Here is a 21363-nt window from a genome sequence, read left to right as displayed (position 1 = left end):
GAATAAGTTCATGTCCCCATTTCAGTACCCATAAGCGTGGAATCACTCATATAAGTAAAAAAAATAATAGGGAAAAGTAAATAAACGGGGGGGGGGGCTAACCATCCTCTGAGCGGATAATAATCCTATTTAGGTATTCAATAAAGGGCCTCCAAGTCTTGTCAAATTATTTATTTGATTTTGCAAGAGAGAATCACATTTTTTCAAGTTTAATATGGTTCAGAATCTCCTTGAGCCAGCTGTTGTGTGTGTGTGTGTGTGTGTGTGTGTGTGTGTGTGTGTGTGTGTGTGTGTGTGTTGGGGGTGGGGGGAGTACATGTTTCCACCAGAATAAAATCAGACGCCTTGCCAGTAAGGTTGTAAAGGCCAAGACCTGCTGCTTAGATGCAGAGAAGTTAAGTGTTCCAGGTGGCGGAATCCCAAATAGAGCTGTGAGTGGATCAGGGTTAAGAATTGAATTGAATATTATTCCCAGTGTATTAAAAATTTGTCTCTAAAAGTCTGATGGTTGTGGGCAAGACCAGAACATATGGGTGTGGTTAGCAGGTAATTCTTTGCATCTATTGCAGGTGTCATTGGTATTTGGGTAAATTTTTGCCAGTCGGGCGTTAGTGTAGTGTGCTCTAAGACAATCTTGAAAATAAAGTGTGTGTGAACATCATCTCCCACCTGCTGTGCTTCAGTACTCCACCCACATCAGGGCTTACTACAAATATCAGTAGAAACAACTGGTAAACACTTCTACAACTTCTACGACACCCCATCCCGGCGGATCTGAGGAGGAAACCCAGGGGCTGCAAAGCTGGAGCTAAGCTAAAGGCCAGGCTAGCGGACAACTGGCGCCCTGCAAACTATCCATTCCCTCCATTATCATGGGGAATGTGAACTCATTGCCGAATAAAGTCAATGAGCTTTCCACTCTGAACAACCAGTGGATTTACCGGGAGAGCAGCTTATTTATCTTTACGGAGACATGGCTAACACACCTCATACCGGATGCTAACATGGACCTGTGGGGATTCACTGCTGTGAGAGCCGACAGAGACACTAACACATGCGGGAAAAGCAAAGGTGGGGGACTCATCATTTATGTTAACAACTGCTGGTGTAACCCGGGACATATCTCCGTAAAGACAGTTTTATGTTGCCCGGACATGGAGCTGCTAGCCATTAGCCTGTGGCCATATTATCTGCCAAGGGAGTTCAGTCACGTGTTCACCATCTGTGTTTACATCCCTCCAAGGGCAGCCGCAGCCGTTGCATGTGAGAGGATTCACTCTCTCACAGCAAGGCTGCAGACACAGCACTCTGAGGCATTTATCATCATTTCTGGGGACTTTAATCACACTACTTTGGACTCTACTTTGGCTGCTTTTTACCAGGCTGTGGATTGTCCAACAAGGAACAACAGGACAATTGACTTGCTGTATGCTAATGTGAGGGATGCATACAGAGCCACACCCCTCCCCCCACTAGGGAAGTCTGACCACAACCTGGTTCATCTACAGCTGAAGTATACCCCCCTGGTTCAAAGGCAGCCTGCAACAACTAGCTCCATCAGGAGGTGGTCCCCTGAAATGGAAGATGCCCTCAGGGACTGCTATGACATCACAGACTGGGATGTGCTGCTTAGTCCACACTGTGAGGACATAGAGGGGCTGACACACTGTCTGACGGATTACCTTAACTTCTGTGCAAATGTGGTATCCCTCGCTAAGACTGTACAGTGTTACCCTAATAACAAGTCATGGGTAACACAGGACGTCAAAGTTGTCCTCAATAGGAAGAAGGCTGCCTTCAGGAGCAGGGATAGGGAGGCGATGAAAGCAACACAGCAGGAGGTAAAGCGCTGCGTGAGGGAAGCTAAGGACAGCTACAGGAGAAAGGTGGAGCAGAAGCTGAAGGAGAACAGCATGAGGGAGGTCTGGGAAGGTGTGAAAACCATCACAGGCCAAAATACAAAGACCAGAGTCATTGAGGGGACAGTGGAGAGGGTGAATGAGTTAAATGACTTCTTCAATCGGTTCAACCAGCCCACTTCTCCCCACCCTCTCCCTCACTGCAGCCATCTCTCCTTCTTCCCTCAACACACCTCCTCCCAGTCATCACAGCAGCCCCCTCCTCCCCCTCATCCCCCACCTCAACACAGACTCTTCAATGCATTACTGCAGACCAGGTCAGAGGTCAACTGAGGAAGCTTCACCCCAGGAAAGCAGCAGGCCCGGACAAGGTGTGTCCCCGACTATTGAAAACCTGCGCTGCTGAACTGGGTGAACCACTCCAACGCATCTTCAACCTCAGCCTGCAGCTGGGGAGAATGCCCACCCTCTGGAAGACATCATGTATCATTCCAGTTCCCAAAAAGAATCGGCCCAGCGAGCTGAATGACTTCCGACCGGTGGCACTCACTTCACATCTGATGAAGACGTTGGAGCAGCTCTTCCTCAGCCTCCTCAGACCCCAGGTACAACATGCCCAGGACTGTCTGCAGTTTGCGTACCAGGCAGGTGTTGGTGTGGAAGACACCATCCTCTACCTGCTACACCGAGCCCACTCGCATCTGGATAAGGGAAATGGCACAGTGAGGATCCTGTTCTTGGATTTCTCGAGTGCCTTCAACACCATCCAGCCCCTATTGCTTCAGGACAAACTGAACAGGATGCGAGTGGACCCCTGCCTGGTCACCTGGATCTCCAGCTACCTCACTGACAGGCCGCAGTATGTCAGGCTGAAGGACATCATGTCTGACACTGTGATTAGCAGCACTGGAGCACCCCAGGGCACAGTGCTGGCCCCTCTTCTCTTCACCCTGTACACCGCGGACTTCTGCTACAACTCGGAGCTGTGTCACATTCAGAAGTTTGCCGATGACACAGCCATCGTTGGGTGTATCAGTGACAACAGAGAGGAGGAGTATAGGAGCCTGGTGAGGGACTTTGCTGTGTGGTGCAACAGGAACCATCTGCAGCTCAACACCTCAAAGACCAAGGAGCTGGTCATTGACTTTGGGAGGTCCAGACCAAGGTCACGACCAGTTCTGATCAAGGGAGTCGAAGTGGAGGCTGTGGATTCCTACAAGTACCTCGGGCTGTGGCTGGACAGCAAGCTGGACTGGACTTGCAACACCAAACACTTATACAGGAAGGGACAGAGCAGGCTATACTTCCTTAGGAGGCTGCGGTCCTTTAACATCTGCAGGAAACTCCTGTGGATGTTCTATCAGTCTGTGGTCACCAGTGTCCTGTTTTACACCATGGTGTGCTGGGGGGGCAGCACATCCAAGAAGGACACATCCAGGCTGGACAAACTGATCAGGCGGGCCGGCTCTGTGGTCAGCATGAAGCTGGACTCTCTGGTAACAGTGGCAGAGAAGAGGTCTATGGACAAACTATTGAACACCATGGACGATGCCAGTCACCCTCTGCACACTGTCATCAGCAACCAGAGGAGTCTGTTCAGTGACAGAATGCTCATTCCCAAGTGCAGGACGAACAGATTCAAAAACTCCTTTGTCCCTCACGCCATCAGACTGTACAACTCCTCTCTGGAGGGGAGGAGGGGTAACAGGAAGACAGAGGATGGGAAGGAGCAGTAGCCTAGCCTAACAATAAGCAATACCAGACAATGTGCAATATAATGTGCAATATAAAGTGCAATATCTCTCCTCCTGCCACCCTCCCTTTTTATTTATTTTTTCCCCTCCTTCCCCCCTCCCCTTCCTCTCTTCCCCATATCTTGTTCTTTTTATATTTGTATATGTAAATACTGAATTTATTTTAATTTATCTAGAAGTTTTCCTCTATCTCTTTTCTCTGTTTATCTGTAATGATGCTGCTGGAATCTTAATTTCCCTGAAGGAACCCTCCGAAAGGGATCAATAAAGCTTTATCTAATCTAATCTAATCTAATCTAATCTAATCTAATCTAATCTAATCTAATCTAATCTAATCTAATCTAAACAATAATGGGTCTCATCAGTAACAATGATAAGGCTGCATACAGAGCAGAGGTCAAATACCAGGTGGAATAGTGTCAGGATAACAACCTGACTCTTAATGTCAAGAAGACTAAAGAGATGGTTGTTGACTTCAGAAAGAATCCCACTGCTTGCTTCCCACTGCACATCAACAGCCCCACTGTTGAAACAGTCAGCAATGTGAAGTTCCTGGGAGTGCACATGGAAGCCAACCTCTCCTTGACCCTGAACACCACTGCTATCACCAAGAAAGTTCAACAGGTTCTGCACTTTCTGTAAAAGCTGAATAAGGCCAGCCTCCCCTTTCCGTCCTCACATCCTTCTACCGAGGGACCATTGAGAGTGTTCTCTGCTGTTACATCACTGTCTGGTCCGGGAGCTGCAATGTTGCTGAACAAAAGTCCCTGCAGCGGATAGTGAGAACAGCAGAGAGGATCATTGGGGACCTTCTCCCACCCATCTCCCAACTCTATAAGAAGCACATCGTCTGCTGTGCCAACAGCATAGTGCAGGACAATTCCCACCCATCACATGCACTATTCTCCCTCCTACCATCTGGTGGAAGGTACCAAAGCATCTGAACCGTCACTGCCAGACACTGCAATAGCTTCTTCCCCCAGGCAGATACAGTCCTCAACTCACTGTTACCCCAGAAGAACAGACAGTAGTCAAACACTTCAAACTGAAACCACAATTTCTCATCCATTTCTTATCCATTTGCACTACACTGCCCTTTTGCAAATACATGCACAATTCTCACTTTGCACCTGTTTTGTCTTGTTGATAATATCCTGGTTAAACTTGAACTCTTCAAACTGAACTGCAGTCTCTTGTATTTTTGCACACAAATGCACAATGCCACTTTGCACCTGTCTTTGTCTTGTCATTTATGTTGTTTATTGTACTTAGATAGCTATATGTTTACTTATACAGTGTGTGTGTATATATATATATACAGAGAGAGAGAGTTATTTATATACAGTACCTTCTTTTGTAATCTGTAAATGCAACATGGGCAGCCTGAGGGAAACGGTATTTCAATGCACTCTATACTTGTATATGGGCATATTGACAATAAAGCTGTTGTGAATCTTGAATCACGTAGGTGGTCTGAAGCATACTTTGAGGGATGAGATAACAATGTTAATTTCAGACACTACAATTTTCAGCAAATTTTGATACGCAAGCGCATTTTGTGGCTGTGAGCTCATTTTTTGGTGGCAGCTAATTGTCTTCCCCATGGACACTGAGGAATGTACAGTAGATGTGTTTTGAATAAATGGGCAGCTGCTTGAAGAAATGAAGGGCAGCTGCAAGTAATTAATTCAATGTTTTTTGTTGTGATATCTTTTTCTGTGCACACATTTTTTTTGCTATCAACATAAGTGAAAAATATATTCTTATAAATGATTAGGAAATTGTATAAATGGAACTAAAATTCAAAACAATGAACATATTGTTTATGAAAAATGTACTGAGCCATACAATATTATAAATTAGGCTTTATATAGTCCTGAAAATAAGTTTTAGTCAGTCAGTATTATCGTCAATGACGGATGCCTTTTTTTTGTTGTTGTTGTTCATAAAAAGTGATGACATCGTACAAATGATGTGGATAGATATGTAAGTCTAAGTAGCACTGATTTTTTTTTTAAATAGCTAAGGGATTTATTCAGCTAAAGTATACCTCTTGTTGCTGTAAGTGCCTCTGAATCACCACAGTTATGAAAAGGAGAGAACATAAGACCCTTTTTGCATTATGAGCAAGTTTATTTAAGTGGAAAACATACCATAATTTATACTTCCTCCCTTCAGATGCCTGGTGGCCTGTGGTCTTGTCATGGTGATTGGCTTACTGAACATTTATTATAACATAAAGAACGCATAGTGATCATAAATTGGCTGACTATTTCCTCGAAAGTACCCATAGGCTATGTGGACCTTGTGGTGGTAGTGTGATCAGTGCATGCATGAGATATATCACCTTTCTCCTCTTCCTACCAGAGGTGTCATACTCATGCTCAATAAATGTTGCTTATACAATACACAACTGTAGTTTGAGTTTATACAAAAGTATGTGCTTAAATACTAAATACTATCAGTCTGTAGTGTTAATTCTACACTGGTCTGAACTCCTTCAGCAGATTGACGTTATTCATACTGGCAGCTGAATGATGTTTCTTTTGACTGGAGGATTTGGTCCTGTTGGTTTATTTTGCATAACCAATTCTTGGTAGAGCAGGTAGGGTCATTGGGGATCCTCATTTGCCAGCTGGATGTAGCTAAGGACACAGCTAAGTGTATGGTTCCCATCAGAATATATGCTACAGTACATGGCCAAAAATTTGTGGACACCTGACCATCATACTTATTTGTGGTTCTTCCCCAAACTTTTGCCACAAAGTTGGAAGAAACACTTGTGGATGACTTTCTATGTTGTAGCATTACAATTCCCCTTCACTGGGTAAAATATGTTCCAGCATGCATGACATGAGTTTCATAAAGACATGGATTACCAAGGTTGACTCTCAAATGGCCTGCTCAGATCTTTGACCTGAACCCCACTGAACACCTTTGGGATGAACTGGAACACCGACTGTGCCCCAGACCTCCTCACCCAACATCAAAGCCTGACTTCCCTAATGCTTTTGTGGCTGAATGAGCAAATCTCCACAGCCAGGCTCTAAATGTTAGGGTTTTGCTGGGAATCGAGCCAGGGTCACTGGTGTGGTAGTCCAGCAAACCCCCACTAGGCCACCAGGGGAATGACTCAAGTGCAGAGGAGTGAGATGAAAGTAGAGTAAAAAACAGTTTATTGACAACACCCAGAAGTTCAGAAAATTCCAACGCAAAAAAGTAACAAAAGTAAAATCCAAATGCTCAGAAGATATATGGGAAAAATAAAACATCCAAAAGTTCAAAGTCCAAAGTCCAAAATCAGAAAAGAAAAGGCAAAAATCCAAACTCTCAGAAGATCCAAAAAATGACAAAGTAAAAAGTCCAAAAGTTCACAAGAAAGCAAAAATGTCAAAAAACACAAGGACATAGGCAAGGTACACGGAACAGAGGTTACTAGCCATGAACAACACAAAGACTCCGTGACTAGGGACCAAACTGAGGAAGTATAAATACACAGGGTAATTAAGAAACTAGGCAGGGCAGAAAATAAAGAACAGGTGGGGCAAAAGGCACATGAAAACAAGGCTGTCAAAACAAACACAAAACACAGAAACAATAGCGGCCTCTAGCTGTCAAAAACAAACATAACCAGACAAAGAAATAATAGCGGCCTCTAGAGGCCAAGATAGTCCCAAGTCCTAACAGGACCCCCCCTCAAGGAGCGTCTCCTGATGTTCCCAGGGGAATCAGGATGGGCCAAATGGAATTCCCTACAAAGTTCTTTATCTAACATGTCCCGAGCGGGGACCCAACAGCGCTCCTCAGGGCCATAGCCCTCCCAGTCCACTAGGTATTGAAGCCCGCCACGGACCCAGCGGGAGTCCAGCAGGCGGCGCACAGTGAACACGGTCTGACCCTGGAGGATGTGGGGAGGCGGGGGATTCCTAGGGGCAGGGGCATAAGAGGATGACAGTACGGGCCGCAACAGGGATACATGGAATGTAGGGTTGATCCTTAGAGTCCGGGGCAACTGGAGCCGGTAGGCGACAGGGTTCACCCTGTGCACAACCTTGAAGGGACCAACATAGTGAGGGGCAAGCTTGCAGTTCTCCACCCACAGGGGAAGGTCCTTGGCGGACAGCCAAACCCGCTGCCCAGGGTGGAAAATGTGGGCAGGCCTTCTATGGCGGTTGGCCTGAGTCTGGTTGGCCCTTGAAGTCTGGATGAGGGTCCTCCTAATCTTGTTCCAGGTCTTGCGACACCGTCTCACATACTGGTTGACCGAGGGCACCCCAGCGTCCTCCTCCTGCTCTGGAAACAGAGGTGGCTGGAACCCAAATTGGCACTGGAACAGTGACAACCTAGTGACCAATGACTGCAGGGTGTTGTGGGCGTACTCCGCCCATGGCAGCCAGGTGCTCCATGATGTCGGGTTATCCATCACCAGACCTCGCAGGGTGGTTTCTAGGTCCTGGTTGAGCCTCTCAGTCTGGCCATTGGACTGGGGGTGGAACCCAGAGGAGAGGCTGGCAGTGGCCCCGATGAGCTTGCAGAACCCCCGCCACACTCGGGAGGAGAACTGGGGCCCCCGGTCTGAGACGATGTCCTGTGGGAGCCCAAAGACTTGGAAGACATGAGTAAATATTAGTTTGGATGTTTCAAGGGCAGAAGGGAGCTTGCACAGTGGTATGAAGCGGCAGGTCTTAGAGCACTGGTGCCATGGTGGCGGCCCGCGGGCCGGATCCGGCCCGAATGAACATCTAATCCGGCCCCCTTGATGATGGCCCTCTAATCGTTCGGCCGGCAGAGAGCCATCAATGTCTGCCGCACCCCATCGAACAATTATTACAGAACAATTACCTGTCTTTCACTGCCGATCGCATTGATGTCAGAGGCGGAGATTTGCCTGATGGCCCTGCCATTTGCATCGGTCCAATTCGCACCACAGACTGTTTAAATTTTAAATTATATTGCCACTGTCAATTTTATCAGAGCGAGAGGGCTCAACCACCGGCAATTCGATGCATTTTTATCTGAAAATGACATCCACCAGGGCCTTCCCTATCACACCGATGTGCGTTGGTTGAGCCAAGGCGCAGTGCTCAAACGGTTCTACAAATTGCGCAAAGAGATAGCCGAGTTCATGCAGGCTAAAGGGAAGCCTGTGGAGGAATTGGACGACACCGAATGGACCAGGGACCTTGCCTTTTTAGTGGACATTACCGAACACCTGAACTTATTGAATGTTAATATGCAAGGTCGCAACAAACTCGTTACCGAGTATTACGACGGTGTCCGTGCGTTTCAACGTAAACTTGCGTTATGGAAGGCACAGCTCTGTCAGCGCAATGCAGCCCACTTCCCCTGTTTGAAATCTCTGTCTGTCAGTCATCAGAGCATGGACAAGTATGCAAACTTGCTTTCCGGTCTCATGCACGAGTTTGCCAATCGATTCACGGTTTTCACTGAACTGGAAAAGGACTTTGCGTTTTTTGGCTCTCCATTCACCACGGATGCTTCCGAGGTCCCCGAGGCGATGCAAATGGAACTGATAGACTTGCAATGCTGCACGCGGTTGAAGGACATGTACAAATCTGTTGGTATTGAATCATTCTACCAATCGTTGCCACCTGAGTACCCGACTATCACTGCATTTGCAGGTAAAATACTCTGTATGTTTGGGACAACATATTTATGTGAGCAGGCATTTTCAGTTATGAATATTAATAAATCGAAAATGCGCAATTGTATGACACATGGACATCTCAATGATGTCATGAAAATAGCCATGGCCCAGAGCCTGTCCCCCAATGTGGACAAGCTGGTGAAAAATAAAAGGCTTCTGGCTTCGACATGTAAAATGTAGCTGGCTTGTCTGCCCATGTAACATAGTGCTGTGAAGTAATGATTGGGAGGGTATGTTTGTGGGAGTGGGAGTTTGTGGGAGTTGTTTAAGTTAATGTACCATCTGTTATTTATGTCTTTTTATTATTAAGTTCTAGTGAATATTTAGTCACTTGGCCTGTTGGTGGAGTACTTAACCTTGGCACATCTTTTGACTTCTTTAGGGCTACTTAGGGCCATCTTTTTTAATTGGCCTAATTAGGCCTGTGTATTGACATGGTTTTATGTGCAAGTTGTCAATAAATCTGATCAAAGTAATTTACAGTTTAGTTGTGTTTTTATGTGTCCTTGTCCATTTTGTTGTTTTTTTATTACTTAAAAAAACAAACATTTATAAAAAATATTTATATTCATAAATGATATCAAATAGTATGTCTATTTGTTTAGTGTTTGGTCTTGTCATGCCGGTAATGCGGCCCCCTGAGGTCCCACTTGAAAACAATCTAGCCCCCTGACCAATTTCACCCTGGCACCCCTGTCTTAGAGAATCTGTCGACTATGACCAAAATGACAGTGTTACCTTGAGAGTCTGGAAGGCCCGTGATGAAGTCGACCGCCACATGGGACCAGGGATGCCAGGGAATAGGCAGAGGATGCAGGAGGCCCTGGGGATGCTGTCGTGGGTTCTTGGTTCTGGTGCACACATCACAGGACAGGATGAATGACCTCACTTCCTTCTCCATGCTCGGCCACCAGAAGCGTCTTTTCAAGAAGTCCAGGGTCCTTCAAGCTCCCGGGTGGGCGGTGAGAGGGGACGAGTGACCCCACTGGAGAACCTTGGCCCGGGCTTGACGTGGGACGTACAAGAGGCCCAGTGGCCCCGTCCCAGGACCGGGGTCCTGGCATTGAGCTTGTCGGATGGCCTCCTCAACACCCTAGTGGACAGGGGCCACAATCCGGGACACAGGGATAATAGGCCCAACTTCACTCTCCCTGTTGGTGGGAGAGAACAGCCTGGAAAGAGCGTCAGGTTTGGTGTTCTTAGAGCCGGGGCGGTACGATAGGGTGAAGTTGAACCAACTGAAAAACAAGGCCCACCTAGCCTGTCGTGGATTAAGTCTCTTGGCTTGCTGGAGGTACTCCAGGTTCTTGTGGTCCGTCCAAACCAGAAATGGATGTTGCGCTCCCTCCAGCCAGTGCCTCCACTCCTCAAGGGCCAGTTTAACTGCTAGCAGTTCTCGATCCCCCACATCATACCGGGACTCTGCAGGACTCAGGTGGTGGGAGAAGTATGCGCAAGGGTGCAACCTTCCATCCAAGCGTTGAGATAGGACCGTGCCAACGCCGCTGTCCGAGGCGTCCACCTCGACGATGAAGGGTTGCGAAGTGTCCGGGAGGACCAGAATGGGTGCCGTGCAGAAGCGGTGTTTGAGGTCTTTGAATGCCTTTTCTGCCTGAGGAGACCAGACATAAGATCCACCTGTCTTTTTGGTGAGGTCCGATATGGGCGCTGCTACAGAACTGAAGTTCCTGACAAACTTGCGGTAGAAGTTAGCAAATCCTAAGAACTGCTGAACCTCTTTAATGGACTTGGGAGTGGGCCAGTACCGGACGGCCAGGGTCTTGGCTGGATCCATCTGGAGTTGTCCCATCAGTACAATAAAACCCAGAAAGGAGACCTCGGGGACATGAAACTCACATTTCTGGGCCTTAGCAAACAGATTGTTCTATAGCAGCCTCTGGAGAACCTGGCAGACATGGTGGCGGTGCTCCTGCAAGGTCTTGGAAAATATCAGAATGTCGTCGAGGTAGACGAAAACGTACTGGTTGATCATATCCCTCAAGACGTCGTTGATAAGGGCCTGAAAAACTGCTGGTGCATTGGTGAGTCCGAAGGGCATCACTTGGTACTCATAGTGCCCTGACGGGGTGTTAAAGGCAGTCTTCCACTCGTCTCCCTGTCGGATATGGATGAGGTGGTATGCATTCCATAAGTCCAACTTGGTGAAGACAGTGGCGCCTTGGAGCAGGTCGAACGCTGTGGACATCAGCGGAAGGGGATAGCAGTTGCGCACAGTGATCTTGTTCAGGCCCCTGTAGTCAATACACGGTCGGAGCCCCCCATCCTTCTTGCCGACAAAGAAGAAGCCGGCACCAGCAGGTGAGGTGGAGGGTCGAATGAACCCAGAGACCAGGGAATCCTTGATGTATTCCTCCATGGCCTTGCATTCTGGCTGAGAGAGGGAAAACAGTCTGCCCCGAGGAGGGGTAGTCCCAGGGAGCAAGTCGATGGCACAGTCGTAGGCACGGTGCGGAGGAAGAACGGCGGCCCTACTCTTGCTGAAAACTTCTTTCAGATCCCAGTACTCTGTGGGAACTTGAGATAACTCAGTGAGATCAGGAGGCTCGGCAGGAGACACAGGAGAGCTAGAGAGCAGACAAGAGGCATGGCATGCAGGGCCCCATTCCACAACCTGGCTTGTTACCCAGTCTATGCGAGGGTTGTGGCAGGTAAGCCAAGGAAGGCCTAGAATCACTGGGAACTCTGGGGAATGAATAAGGTGCAGGGATATTTCTTCTTTGTGACCTTGAGACTGGAGAAAGACTGGAGAAGTAACTTGGGTGACTCTTCTGTCACCTAAAGCTTGGCCATCCAGGGCAGACACAGACAGCAGGACTTCAAGAGGTGCCGTAGGGACATTGATTCTTTGGGCGAAGTGGACATCCATAAAGTTTCCAGCCGCCCCGGAGTCTAACAAGGCCTGGCAAGAGTGGACGGACTCACCCCAGGAGATGGAGACAGGGATGTAGACTCCTTGGCCAGGAAGTTTGGGAGAGAGGGTAGGCCCCGTCACAACCCTCCCTTGGCTGGACGGGGCGGTCCTTTTCCCGAGAGCTCGGGACATGATGCTCGGAAATGGCCAGGCTTGCCACAGTAGATGCAGCACTTGTCCCTCCTTCGGCGCTCCCTCTCAGATGCAGAGAGACAAGTACGGCCCACTTGCATGGGCTCCGGACAGTCACTGGAGGAGGTAGATGGACTCCAGGTTGAGGCAGTGAGGCAGGGGAAGCTCAGGACTTGGCGGCACTCTCTAATCCTGTTGTCAAGACGAATGGCATGTGAGATCAGTGTTTCGAGGTCACTTGGGCATCCGATAGAGGCCAGACCATCTTTGATGGGGTCAGACAGACCATGGTGGAAGGCTGAAACTAGGGCAGTCTCATTCCATCCACTGACTGCTGCGAGCGTCCGGAACGAGATGGCGTAGTCTGCAATGCTTCCTCCCTGCCGGATGGACATGAGCTTCCTGGCTGCATCTTTACTGATGTCCACCTGATCGAAAACATGAAGCATCTCCTCCATAAACAGCTTGAAATCAGAACACTCAGGTCCCTGTCTCTGCCAGATGGCTGTTGCCCAAGCTCGTGCCTTATCAGCTAACAAAGTTATCACAAATGCAATCTTGCGGCGATCCGTAGTGTAGGTGGTAGGCTGGAGCTCAAAGGTGAGTTGGCACTGGGTAAGGAACTCCCGGCACTCACCGTGCTTGCCGTCATACCTCTGTGGTGCAGGAAGGCAGGGTTCATGAGGTGAAGGGGGCAGCGTGGCAGGAGGCACTGGAGCCGATGGTGGAGCAGGAACAGGGGGCAGAGGAGTCAGCTGTGCCAGGGCTTTCCCAATTTGCTGAAGCAGTACCTCGTGACAAGCAAGGGCCTCACGTTGGCTTGCAAGTGTTCATCCATGAGTGTCCATGGTAGCTCCGAAGCGCGTTAAAGCAGCCGTAATTCCCTGAAGGTTGGCTGGGTAGACGGTTGACGAAGCCTCTGCTGAGTCGGTCATGACGGAGTCTTTCTGTTAGGGTTTTGCTGGTGGGGTAGTCCAGCAAACCCCCACTAGGCCAATGACTCAAGTGCAGAGGAGTGAGACGAAAGTAGAGTAAAAAACAGTTTATTGACAACGCCCAGAAGTTCAGAAAATTCCAAAGCAAAAAAGTAACAAAAATCCAAACACTCAGAAGATATACGGGAAAAATAAAACATCCAAAAGTTCAAAGTCCAAAGTCCAAAATCAGAAAAGAAAAGGCAAAAATCCAAACTCTCAGAAGATCCAAAAAATGACAAAGTAAAAAGTCCAAAAGTTCACAAGAAAGCAAAAATGTCAAAAAACACAAGGACATAGGTAAGGTACACGGAACAGAGGTTACTAGCCATGAACAGCACAAAGACTCCGTGACTAGGGACCAAACTGAGGAAGTATAAATACACAGGGTAATTAAGAAACTAGGCGGGGTAGAAAATAAAGAACAGGTGGGGCAAAAGGCACATGAAAACAAGGCTGTCAAAACAAACACAAAACACAGAAACAATAGCGGCCTCCAGCTGTCAAAAACAAATATAACCAGACAAAGAAATAATAGCGGCCTCTAGAGGCCAAGATAGTCCCAAGTCCTAACACTAAAATCTAGTGGAAATCCTTCCCAGAAGAGTGGCAGTTATTATAATAATAAAAGGGGACTAAATCTGGAATTTAATGTTCAAAAAGCACATATGGTGTGATGGTCAGGTGTCCACAAACTTTTGGCCATATAGTGTTTCTTGATCTTGCGCAGTGCACAAAAAGTTTATGACTATGGCAAGTTTATGCACTAGTTTGATATCCATGACATATATTTCAAATGGATATCAGTCATCATATTGGGCCACCAGTACTTCATTTTTAGCAGGTGGTTACTGCACTGTGTGTGCAGTAACCATCGGGTGGCTGGTGTTGTGTAAGCCTGGGCTATAAGCTATCCTCTAAGTAGTTGGGGCATGAAAGTGTGACCAGAGGGGCATGCAGCAGGGACTTGGTGTGCTGGTGTGTTAGCAGTTTCCCTATCAAAGTCCCAGTTGATGGCATAGACAAAACACGATGTTAGGGTTTTGCTGGGATTCGAACCTGGTTCGTTGGTGTGATAATCCAGCAAACCCCCACTAGGCCACCAGGGGGATGACTCAAATGCAGAGGCGTGAGGCGGAAGTAGAAAAAGAATCAAAAGGTTTATTTAAACTATATACACTATATACAGGGCAAAACAAAAGACAAAAAAAAAAAAACCAAAGAGTATAATCCAAAAGAAAAGCAAAGTGCAAAAATTCAAAAGCTTAAGAAGATCAAAAAACACAGTACAAAGGAAACTGGAGATAAACATAACAGCACAAAGACTCCGTGACAAGAGGACTGAACTCATGGGTATAAATAGACAAACTAATTAAGGACACAGGTGAAGATAATTAGGCAATTAACACAAACACAAAACAGAGGAACAGTGGCGGCCTCTAGAGGCCAAAATAAACACGACATGAAAAGGAAATAACAGCGGCCTCTAGAGGCCAAAACAGTCCTAGTCCTAACAGGACCCCCCCCCTAGGAGCGTCTCCTGACGTTCCCAGGGCGATCCGGATGGGCCGAATGGAAGTCCCGACATAGTTCTTTATCAAGGACATCCCGAGCAGGAACCCAGCAGCGCTCCTCAGGACCATAGCTCTCCCAGTCCACCAGATATTGCAACCCGCCGCGGACCCGGCGGGAGTCAAGCAGGCGATTCACAGTGAACACAGTCTGCCCCTGGAAGATGCGGGGGGGTGGGGGGTTCCTAGGGGCAGGGGCATACGTAGACGTCAGTACGGGCCGTAACAGGGAAACATGGAAAGTGGGGTTGATCCTCAGAGTCCGGGGCAACTGGAGCCGGTAGGAGACAGGGTTCACCCTGCGCACCACCTTGAAGGGGCCAATGTAGCGAGGAGCAAGCTTGCGGTTCTCCACCCGCAGTGGAAGGTCCTTAGTGGACAGCCAAACACGCTGCCCAGGGCGGAAAGCGTGTGCAGGTCTTCTATGGCGGTTGGCCTGAGTCTGGTTGGTTCTGGAGGTCTGTATGAGGGTCTTCCTGACCTTGCTCCAGGTCTTGCGACACCGTCTCACATATTGGTTGACTGAGGGCACCCCCGCGTCCTCCTCCTGGTCCGGGAACAGAGGTGGCTGGAACCCGAATTGGCACTGGAATGGCGACAGCTTGGTGGCCGATGACTGCAGGGTGTTGTGGGCGTACTCCGCCCATGGCAGCCAGGTGCTCCATGATGTCGGGTTATCCATAGCCAGGCCTCGCAGGGTGGTTTCCAGGTCCTGGTTGAGCCTCTCCGTCTGACCATTGGACTGTGGGTGAAACCCAGAGGAGAGGCTGGCAGTGGCTCCGATGACCTTGCAGAACCCGTGCCACACTCGGGAGGAGAACTGGGGCCCTCGGTCTGAGACGATGTCCTGTGGAAGACCAAAGACTCGGAAGACATGATTAAACAAAAGTTTCGCAGTTTCAAGAGCAGAGGGGAGTTTGCACAGTGGTATGAAGCGGCAGGCCTTGGAGAATCTGTCAACTAAGACCAAAATGACCGTGTTACCTTGTGACTCAGGGAGACCCGTGATAAAGTCGACTGCCACGTGGGACCAGGGACGCCGGGGAATGGTCAGAGGATGCAGGAGACCCTGGGGACGCTGTCGTGGGTTCTTGGTTCTGGTGCAAACCTCACAGGACAGGACAAATGACCTTACTTCCTTCTCCATGTTAGGCCACCAGAAGCGTCTTTTCAGGAAGTCCAGGGTCCTCCGAGCTCCCGGGTGGGCGGTGAGAGGGGAAGAGTGACCCCACTGGAGAACCTTGGCCCGGGCTTGATGTGGGACGTACAAGAGGCCTGGTGGCCCCGTCCCAGGACCGGGGTCCTGGCGTTGGGCTCGTCGGACAGCCTCCTCAATACCCCAGCGGACAGGGGCCACAATCCGGGACACAGGGATAATAGGCCCGACTTCATTCTCCCTGTTAGTGGCAGAGAACAGTCTGGACAGTGCGTCAGGTTTGGTGTTCTTGGAGCCGGGGCGGTATGAGAGGGTGAAGTCAAACCGACTGAAAAACAGGGCCCACCTAGCCTGTCGAGGGTTCAGTCTCTTGGCTTGCTGGAGGTACTCCAGGTTCTTGTGGTCAGTCCAAACCAGGAATGGATGTTGTGCTCCCTCCAGCCAGTGCCTCCACTCCTCAAGGGCCAGTTTGACCGCTAGCAGTTCTCGATCCCCCACATCGTACCGGGACTCAGCAGGACTCAGGCGGTGGGAGAAGTAAGCGCAGGGGTGCAGCTTTCCTTCCGAACGTTGAGAGAGCACCGCGCCGACACCACTGTCCGAGGCGTCCACCTCCACGATGAATGGTTGGGAGGTGTCCGGGAGAACCAGAATGGGTGCCGTGCAGAAGCGGTCCTTGAGGTCTTTGAACGCCTTTTCTGCCTGAGGAGACCAGCCATAAGATCCACCTGTCCCTTTGGTGAGGTCTGACATGGGTGCTGCCACAGAACTGAAGTTCCTGATGAACTTGCGGTAGAAGTTAGCGAATCCTAAGAACCGCTGAACCTCCTTAACGGACTTGGGAGTAGGCCAATCCCGGACGGCCAGGGTCTTGGCAGGGTCCATTTGGAGTTGGCCTGTCCGTACAATAAATCCCAGAAAGGAGACCTCGGGAACATGAAATTCGCATTTCTGGGCCTTGGCGAACAGATTGTTCTGTAGCAGCCTCTGGAGAACCTGGCGGACATGGTGGCGGTGCTCCTGCACGGTCTTGGAAAAGATAAGGATGTCATCGAGGTAGACAAAAACGTATAGGTTAATCATGTCCCTTAAGACGTCGTTGATTAGGGCCTGAAAAACAGCTGGTGCGTTGGTGAGTCCGAAGGGCATCACCTGGTATTCGTAGTGCCCAGACGGGGTGTTAAAGGCAGTCTTCCACTCGTCTCCCTGTCGGATACGGATGAGGTGGTATGCGTTCCGTAGGTCCAACTTGGTGAAGACGGTGGCGCCTTGGAGCAGGTCGAAAGCTGTGGACATCAGCGGAAGGGGATATCGGTTGCGCACAGTGATCTTATTCAGGCCCCTGTAATCAATACATGGTCGGAGCCCCCCATCCTTCTTGCCGACAAAGAAGAAGCCGGCTCCAGCAGGTGAAGTGGAGGGTCGAATAAACCCAGAGACCAGGGCATCTTTGAGGTATTCCTCCATGGCCTTGCGTTCTGGCTGAGAGAGTGAAAACAGTCTGCCACGAGGAGGGGTAGTCCCAGGGAGCAAGTCGATGGCACAGTCGTAGGCCCGGTGCGGAGGAAGAACGGCGGCCCTGCTCTTGCTGAATACCTCCTTGAGATCCCAGTACTCTGTGGGAACTTGAGATAACTCGGTGAGATCAGGGGGCTCGGCAGGAGACACAGGAGAGCTAGAGAGCAGACAAGAGGCATGGCATGCAGGGCCCCATTCCACAACCTGGCTTGTTACCCAGTCTATGCGAGGGTTGTGGCGAGTAAGCCAAGGAAGGCCTAGAATAACTGGGAACTCAGGTGAAGGAATCAGGTGCAGGGATATTTCTTCCTTGTGACCTTGAGACTGGAGGAAAACTGGAGAAGTAACTTGGGTGACTCTTCCATCACCTAACGCTTGGCCATCGAGGGCAGACACAGACAGTGGGACTTCAAGAGGTGCAGTCGGAATATTGATGCTTTGGGCGAAGTGAATATCCATAAAGTTCCCAGCCGCCCCTGAGTCTATCAAAGCTTGACAAGAGTGGACAGACTCACCCCAGGAGATGGAGACCGGGATGTAGATTCCTTGGCCAGGGAGTCCGGGAGAGAGGGTAGGCCCCGTCACAACCCTCCCTCGGCTGGACGGGGCGGTCCTTTTCCCAAGAGTTCGGGACATGATGCTCGGAAGTGACCAGGCTTGCCACAGTAGATGCAGCACTTGTCCCTCCTTCTGCGCTCCCTCTCAGATGCGGAGAGGCGAGTACGACCCACTTGCATGGGTTCTGGACAGTCACTGAAGGAGGTAGACGGTCTCCAGGTAGAGGTAGGGAGGCTGGGGGGGCTCAAGGCTTGGTGGCGTTCTCTCATCCTGTTGTCCAGACGAATAGCATGTGAGATGAGGGTTTCGAGGTCACTTGGGCATCCAATAGAGGCCAGACCGTCCTTGATGGGGTCAGACAGACCATGGTGGAAGGCTGACACCAGGGCAGTCTCGTTCCATCCACTTACTGCTGCGAGTGTTCGGAACGAGATGGCGTAATCTGCGACGCTTCCTCCTTGCCGGATGGACATGAGCTTTCGGGCTGCGTCGGTACTGATGTCTGCCTGATCGAAGACCCGAAGCATCTCTTCAGAAAACAGCTGGAAATCAAAGCACTCAGGTCCCTGTCTTTGCCAGATAGCAGTAGCCCAGGCTCGCGCCTTACCAGCTAATAAGGTGATCACAAAGGCAATCTTGCGGCGATCCGTAGTGTAGGTGGTAGGCTGAAGCTCAAAGGTGAGTTGACACTGGGTAAGGAACTCTCGGCACTCACTGTGCTTGCCGTCATACCTCTGTGGTGCAGGAAGGCTGGGTTCGCGAGGTGAAGAAGGCAGCATTGCAGGAGGCACTGGAGCAGGAGTGGGAGCTGGATCAGGAGCAGGAACTGGATCAGGAGATGCAGGCAGAGATGTCAGCTGTGCCAGGGTTTTCCCAATTTGCTGAAGCAGTTCCTCGTGGCGAGCGAGGGACTCACGTTGGCTGGTGAGCGTACGTCCATGAGCGTCCATGGTCGCTCCGAAGCGTGTCAAAGCTGCCATAATTCCCTGAAGGTTGGCCGGGTAGACAGTTGAAGCAGCCTCTGCTGAGTCGGTCATGACGGAGTCTTTCTGTTAGGGTTTTGCTGGGATTCGAACCTGGTTCGTTGGTGTGATAATCCAGCAAACCCCCACTAGGCCACCAGGGGGATGACTCAAATGCAGAGGCGTGAGGCGGAAGTAGAAAAAGAATCAAAAGGTTTATTTAAACTATATACACTATATACAGGGCAAAACAAAAGACAAAAAAAAAAAAACCAAAGAGTATAATCCAAAAGAAAAGCAAAGTGCAAAAATTCAAAAGCTTAAGAAGATCAAAAAACACAGTACAAAGGAAACTGGAGATAAACATAACAGCACAAAGACTCCGTGACAAGAGGACTGAACTCAGGGGTATAAATAGACAAACTAATTAAGGACACAGGTGAAGATAATTAGGCAATTAACACAAACACAAAACAGAGGAACAGTGGCGGCCTCTAGAGGCCAAAATAAACACGACATGAAAAGGAAATAACAGCGGCCTCTAGAGGCCAAAACAGTCCTAGTCCTAACACACGAAGGTGACAAAATGGATTTGAGCTTCTAGTCATTATGCTTATCAGGATGAATATGGGACAGGGAGTCAGGTTTGGTGTTTTTGGAGCAGGTATGAGAGAGTGGAATTAAACCTAGTAAAGAACATTGCTCATCTGGCTTGGCATGGGTTCAAGTTCTTGGCTGTTTTCAAGTTCTTGTTGTCACTGAATATCATGAAGGGGTGCGCAGCTCCCTCTAACCAGTGACACCACTCCTCCAAGGCAAGTTTAAGTGCCAGCAGCTCACTATTTCTGATATAATAATGCTGCTTTGTGGGTGAAAGATTCTAAGAAAAGAATGCCATGGTATGGAGTTTGGGGTTTTTCTCTAAAAGACTGGGAAAACACAGCTCCCACGCCTTATTTTGAGGTGTCTACCTCTACTATAAATGGTTTACAGGGATCAGGGTGTTTCATTATGAGAACTACGGTGAAAGCTGTCTTGAGCAAAGTTTTTGTTAGCTGCAGGGTTCCAAGCAAGTGGTTTGGGGTGTCTCTTGAGGATGGCTCTGAGAAGGGTTGTGATGGAACTGAAGCCCCAAATAAACCTCCTGTAGAAACTGGTAAATGCCAAAAAGAGTTGGATATCCTTAATTGTTTTGTGAATGGGCCATTCCATGACAGTGACCACTTTAGCCTCATCAATAGCTAGACCTTCTTTTTTTTTAAAGATATTTTTTGGGGCTTTTTTTCACTGGATAGGACAGTGTAGAGACAGGAAATGAGTAGGACAGAGAGACGGGGAAGGATCGGGAAATGACCTCAGGTCGGAATCAAACCCGGGTCCCCAGATTTATGATATGGTGCCTTAGCCACGACTCCCCCAATGGCTAGACCTTCTTGACCGACAACAAACCCCAGGAATGAGATCTCAGGCATGTTGAACTTCACATTTTTCTCCCTTGACCAAAAGTTGGTTTTCATGGAGCTGTGATAAAACTTGCCCGACATGAGTGGCATGAGTATTAAGACAAGGGGAATAAGCCAAAATGTTATTGATATAGGCAATGAAAAATTTGCCTAGCATATCCCTCAGCATGTCATTGATTAAACTTTGGAATACCAAAGGGTGCAAGAGAGCCCATATGGCATCACGAAGTATTCATAGTCACCAGAGGTGGTGCTAAAGACTGTTTTCAACTCATTGCCTTGTCTGATACACAGAAGATTATAGCCACTGTGCAGGTCTAGTTCAGTGAAGATTTTGTCAGATCTGAGTTGTTCCAGAGCTGAGGGGATGAATGGTAGCAGACAGGGGTACCTGACCTTGATCTGGTTCAACCCTCAGTACACTATTGCCTCTTTTCCACCAAAGCAGTTCCAGGGCTGGTTTGGGGCCAGTGCTTAGTTTGGAACTGGGTTTTCTGTTTCCACTGACAAAGAACTGGCTCTGGGGCCAGAAAAACCGGTTCCAGGCTAGCACCAGCTCTTTGCTGGGCCAGAGGAAAGAACTGCTTACGTCAGCAGGGGCGGAGTTGTTAAGACCAACAACAATTGCAAGACCACGAAAGGTCGCCATTTTTAAGCAACGAGAAGCAGTAGCTGTACAAACGCGAAGTCATCCATTGTTGTTGTTGTTGTTGTTGCTGCTTCTTCTTCTCCGTGTTGTTGTTGCTTCGATATTCATGCCAAGGTTTATACAAATGCAGCGACGTAACTGATGTATACAGCAACGTAACTGACGTA

This window comes from Neoarius graeffei, chromosome 5 (assembly GCF_027579695.1).
Source record: "Neoarius graeffei isolate fNeoGra1 chromosome 5, fNeoGra1.pri, whole genome shotgun sequence".
Classification (NCBI taxonomy): Eukaryota; Metazoa; Chordata; class Actinopteri; order Siluriformes; family Ariidae; genus Neoarius; species Neoarius graeffei.
Note: the sequence above shows the minus strand (reverse complement) of the source record.